This window comes from Neolamprologus multifasciatus, chromosome 15, assembly GCF_963576455.1.
Source record: "Neolamprologus multifasciatus chromosome 15, fNeoMul1.2, whole genome shotgun sequence".
In the NCBI taxonomy this organism is placed as follows: domain Eukaryota; kingdom Metazoa; phylum Chordata; class Actinopteri; order Cichliformes; family Cichlidae; genus Neolamprologus; species Neolamprologus multifasciatus.
Window position 1 is genome coordinate 30,888,804 of NC_140453.1, and position 6,023 is coordinate 30,894,826.

Genomic DNA, 6,023 nt, shown 5'->3' on the forward strand with positions numbered 1-6,023 from the left:
AATAATCAGCAGCTTGTTTTGATTTAAATATTTATTTCCCATAATAAGTTCAACAGGGTATATGTACTTAAAATGAGGCTTCAGTTTAGGCAAAATAAAGGCAAATATTACAAACTACACAAAAAGTAGCCGCTAAAGCATTTAAGTTTCAAAATAGAACAAAACAGACTAAATTGTCAGTTCCACTTATAAACAAAATATTAATTCTAAAAATAAGTCTTAGTTTATTTTAAAGAAGAGACAAAATTGACTAACTTATATAATATTGCTTTGGAAGCGCTGTCTGAGAGAAATGTTTATGTCCAGGGAGTTGGTAACGAGGATCTATTACCTTAATTAGCGGCTTGAATCCTTCATTGTCGACCGTGTTTATTGGTAGCATGTCTTTAGCAAGACAGTAAGCTATGGCATTCGTTATGTTGTCATGTCTCTTAGCTTTTTTGTCATATGGTAAGACGCTGGAGAAAGCAGACTCAATTGACTGTTGCTGCTTCGCAGGGATTCCCCTGGTTGTTTTCGATGACGAATTAGCGCTTTCAGTCAGAGATTGAGCGTGCTCTAGTGGGTGGCACTGCTTCAGGTGATAAAAAAGGTTTGTTGTATTTCCAGACTTGCTTTCGGCACAATTTACAGTGCGCGTTACTCTGTTTTTTGTCAGACTTCAAATAGCCGAAATTCCTCCACACTACGGAACTTCTCTGGCCTTTCCGTTCGACAATCTCTCCGGCATTGGAACCGTCATCTGTGTTCTCTTCGGTAACCTGGTCACCCAAGCTCTCAGTTGATTTTTCTCTAGTCATTTCCTCGATTACCCAGCCGCATGGCGGCTGGCTGCTTCCCAAACAAATACACATGTGCGGCTTGGCACTTGAGCTGTACGTAACAAGTTACGTGACGTGACGTGACGTGACGTGACGCTGCGGCTGTGATTGGTTCGGCTCTGTGCTACTTAATTTGTATTGGTCTATCGCAATAGTTTCATTTTTCTATCGAGAAAAAGTTATTTCGCAATACATATCGTTATCGTTCTATCGCCCAGCTCTAGTGTCGCCATATCATTGATATCATGGTATGGCACTCTGTCAGGCAAGAATTTACACCTGTATTATCGTGGATGATAGGCTATAGCAGAGCCCAAGAGAGACCAAAGTTATTGTGGGTGAATCAAGGATAGAAAGGTCAAGATGGGAACAGTTTGTTTTCTAGGTGTGACAGTGAGGCAAACACAAAACGTATTTTATGATCCACAAAGGTTTGCAGGTTTTGTAAAAGGTTATAGTTTCCCAAGCTATAGGTACAGCAGCCCTAACACAAGCCTTAAACTTCAGGAACAGTAGGTGTGTTCTCGCTTCCTGTCTTTGCCCTTTAGCATCCTCACACACAGAAATAAGACCTGGCAAGGATCCACTGATAAACCACCATAAATAAGCTTTTATAGGAAATAACACGGGCCTATATGAGTCTGGCATTCATAATCAAAACCCGTATGAAGGTGACTGTGAATCCAGGCTAAATGTTGCCACAAATAAAAATCACTTGGCAGCATTTCAATCACCGCTAAAAAACTACAAGTGTACTTGGACCTTGAAAAGGGTGCTCTGAAAACGTCATGTGGGCTTTTTATAAAAACTTATGCTGGAATGGTGCAGTTTTATTGATATTAAAATTTATGCTGTAAATGCGACTTTTTAAAAAGAAAAATGAGGCAGCAGAGTTTACTGCAGTTATATTTAAAACATAAATGCAACATAAATGTAACCAAGATGGTGTTCGTGCCTTGTTAACATGTGCAATGCAATTACAGTGAATATGTAAAATGTTTTCTTTTTTTATATATATATTTTTTACTATTCTTCTCACTTTCTGCTGATGTTTATATTTTAATGCATCTATAAAATTAGGATGTATCATTTCACTTTGCAGCATATAAAGACTATGAAGACCTAGCTCCAGCTACAAGAACAGCAGGAAGTCCTACAACAGATGCCCCCCCCCCCCGCACCGCCCCGCCCCGCCCCGCCTGAGTTTTGATCAGCATCATGGGATCATAGAGGTGGTGAGAGATTACGGTAATGGTATTTTTACAGAGCTAAAACAGCTTAAAGGCAGAGGAGATTGAAATCAGTGTGCAAGATAAAATAGGAAGTGGCAGACAACATAGTCTGTGCAGAAACATTCATGTTTCACAGTAGGGCTGCGTATCGTCACTCTAGAATCGATTCAATTCCAATTCACAAGGTCCTGAATCGATACGATCCACGATTCGATTCGATTTGAATCTGGGAAATTTTGCCTCAGTCAGAAATATTATAATTCAGATCAGTACATTTACATATTTTTGTATCTATAAAAAGGAAGCTGACACTTTCCAGACTTTATCAAAGGTGTGAGCATCACAGCAGAGGCCTTTGTGTCAAAGTAGCTGAAGATAAAACACAGAAAAACATAAAGGTGATTTTCCTGGCCTGGGATTTTATAAAAATATTCTGCAGTACATCAAAAACAAAAGAAAACCATTAATCAACATATGAACATTACCTCTGAAGTTACAGCGGTTTTATTAGAGACACGGCTAAGCGTTTTGCATTTTGCATAATTTTAAAAAGTTTAAATTTGTTCAGTATTGAACAGCAGAAATTAGGTTTTCTTTTCGGAAGTAAGTAAAAGGGGAAAAAAACATCGGCCGACAGCGCTGTAAACAACGGTAGACTTGTGCGTAACAAGCAAGCGAATAATGCAGAAAACAGATTTTGGGGATAGACGGGAAACTGTTCTTGAAGTACAGAGAGATAGAGCTGTGCATGAAGTGTGATTTTATTGTGGTGGAAGCAAAACAGCAAAAGTCAGAAGGAATTCATGACGATGTTTATGTGAAGTGTAGTTTGGATCTTCTTTTGCTGCTGGTTCCGTCAATATTGTTTGGAGAGACATCAAACTAACAGCTTTAGAATCGGCGCAAAAAGGGCGTAAACACAGAGCGGGGACCGCCGAAACATCAGAATCAGCGAGCTGTCGGCTTTCAGCCCCGACCGTGTCCGTGCCGTCGGGTGAGAAAGGCGACATCTCACTGATTCTGATCCGCGGGTCCGCGCTTTGCGTTTACGTCTTTGTGCAGAAGCCGTGTTCCTGCTCTCATTTACTGTTTTAAATGTTTGGTGGTTGTCGAAATTTTGTGACGTTTCACCTGAGATTCTGGAATTCCGGGCAAAATACATTTATATAAAAAAAATCGATTCAGGATTTGAATGAATCGATATCCAAGCCAGAATTGATTTTAATCGATGAATCGATTATTAAAACCCATCCTTATTTCACAGTATCTTTTGGCTCTCAATGGAAGCTGCCTCCTCTTTATCATCCAGTCTATTCATAAACAGAGCGACAGAAAATCATATCCCTCTCTGTCACTAACAAAAGTAAAAGAGTTCAAATGGTCTGTGAAGAGGATTTGCCTTCCCAGTATTTGTCCATGGTGCCAAACCATAATCATATTAACTCCAGCGTCAGGTAAGGTAAGAGGTAGCACAAGCACAAAACTTCAGTTACACCTATTATATTAGGCCATGCCAACAAACAGGCTAATATGTTGGCCTTGTGGCCTTCATCAGAGCACTGCTACTCATCACCTTTGGGTATTTGACACCAACGTAAACAGCTCTCTCTAAAGAGGCAATCAGGGAAATTAAGCACTGGAATGCTTAGATATTTTTTTAATTTCAAATGAAAAGGATTTTGTATTCACATTTGTAACAAGCCTCGTCTGTGGCAGATATTTTGACTTGTCCCAGTAGTGATGATTAATCATGGGAGGTTCTGCTTTTGTGTCTGATTTACTGGCTTCCTATGACACAGCACAAAGGAATACTGGCATTCATTCATAATTATTCTTGTTCTTATTTATGATTGCGCATGCTGAAGATGTAGGAACTTCCAGTATTTGAAATGGGGCCAGTGTAGTGATATGGTCTGAGCTGTTTGTACATTTATGAACATAAAAGTACGATGAAAAAGAAAGATATTTCAATAATCTTGGCTGTAACGTGTGTTTCCTTCCATTTTAATGTATAGAAATGATACCCCTCCTGCATTTAATGCTTTTTTCCTAGTTGATGTAAATTGGTTTAAAAATACCTGTCAGTTAGAGCAGCAGTCCCCAACCTTTTTTGTACTGGACCAGTTTATGTCTGACAATATTTTCACGGAACGGCCTTTAAGGTCTTGCGGATAAATACGACAAAATAAAACCAGTACTGGTACCAAAAAAAGAAGATTTATTCATAACACATGGGAAAAGACCCAGGGAAACCGAGGTAATGATGAAAATGATAAAAAATTACGCTAAAAACGATTTTTAAAAACCCCTAAAAAACAGAAATTTTAATCGATCCTCAACTCTCGGGGCCCGTTACCAAGCAACTCACGGACCAGTAACGGTCCGTGCCCCTGGGGTTGGGGACCGCTGAGTTAGAGGACATGATGGGTGCCAGGGTATGCCCCAGGGATCCGTATTAGCACCACCACTTTTCCATATATACATGATTTTCATGATCATTTATCAATTGCTGTATCCTTTTTAATGCAGGCAAATCCAACATCAATCTGATGGTAACGCTTTAACATTTAATATTCCCAAGACCAAAAACTGCTCAAAGTGCTGAAATAATCACAACAAACTTACAACATAAACTCATGAACTCAAAATACAAAGCATGAAACTCTAGCAAGGATGAAACCAGGAACTTAATTACTAGGAGATTTAGGAACTACACAAACTGATCTCCCTGTTGGAGCTCAGTCTGAGGGGAGTTATTTTTTTTTCTCCTTATCTTTCCTCATGTGGTGCATTTTCCATTGTTATACCTCTCTGATCTGTCTTCCCCATGTGATGTTTTGTGTAATGTATGTATGGTCGGAGGGTAAGATGGCGCCGCCATTGCGTGCAATAGGTCGGCAGCCTTATGAAATTTCCCCTTGTGGGACTAATAAAGGTATATCAATCAAAGGTATATCATGAAAGAGAGAAAACACAGCATGTGGGTGGATCCCCACAAGAAGAAAACTAAGGAATAAACCAGGAATAAACTGAAACCGGGAACAGACTACATATGAAACCAGAACCAGGAATATAATGAAAACAAACCAACGACTGCAGATAAAGATACAAACTCAAACTACCAGGTCAACGACCCAGGAACCAATCACTGTGAGTGCTCTTACAGTTGCACTGTAATTAAGTTGAATGTGGCCTGAATGTTGTGTTCAGTAGTCTGTAATTGTGCAAGTATTTATTCCTTTAATTATTATTAAAGCAAGAATATAATAAGACTTTACTGACTGGTGTTAGGACCTCACCTAGTTATGTATAATTCAAAGTCACTATTTATTTTTGCATTTTTCTTGGCCAGGAATAAATGCGAAGAAGAACAGTGATGTTGGTATTTGTTTGTTTTAACAGTTGTTAAGACCGAGCATCGATTATATGGAAATTAAGATTTGTCTTTGGTCTCTTGTGTTCTGGGGGCCTCTGGATGTCTGGAGTTTTGATCTCCTCCATACCTGCTTCATGCCCTGGAGGACAGGGCTGTGGCCCCCCACACCCTCTAGCAGATCATTACATGAAGGAACCTTTTAAAAAACAAGCGCGTCAATGCTCACAGGTGTACACACGGGTGCTCACACACACCAACTACACCCTTTTTGGCTCCTACCTCAAAGCACACTGTGCTGTCGATCTTACGTGCTGCACAATAATGTTTAATATTTAGTATTTACTGTCATATTCCCATAGATCATTGTGATGTTGTTTATTCTATTACTCTCGTTCACTTCTGCTTGTTTTCTTTTTTCTTTCTCAACAGGTGATCCAGGTGATCGATTTTTTTTTTTTGCTTATTCTGTTGGTTTTTGTTTTTTGCCCTTCTCCCCCGTCCCTCTTCTCAGCTGTTTTTCTTTCCCTCTTTCTTTCTCCCTTTTCTTTCCCCCAGTCAAGTCTGTCCCGTATTCAGCAAGTGAAAATAAAATAA

The 6,023-nt window shown here is 39.4% G+C and overlaps 1 long non-coding RNA gene across 1 annotated transcript in view; it reads left to right on the forward strand.

Annotated features, from left to right (window-relative positions):
- The window catches only part of LOC146502432 (uncharacterized), a 30,000-nt gene that overhangs the window by 23,940 nt on the left and 37 nt on the right, over nt 1–6,023 (forward strand). Inside the window, exon 3 of the long non-coding RNA XR_014869420.1 lies at nt 1,924–6,023. This exon is cut by the window's right edge and continues 37 nt beyond it. This is a non-coding gene — a long non-coding RNA (uncharacterized LOC146502432). The remainder of the gene's footprint in view (nt 1–1,923) is intronic.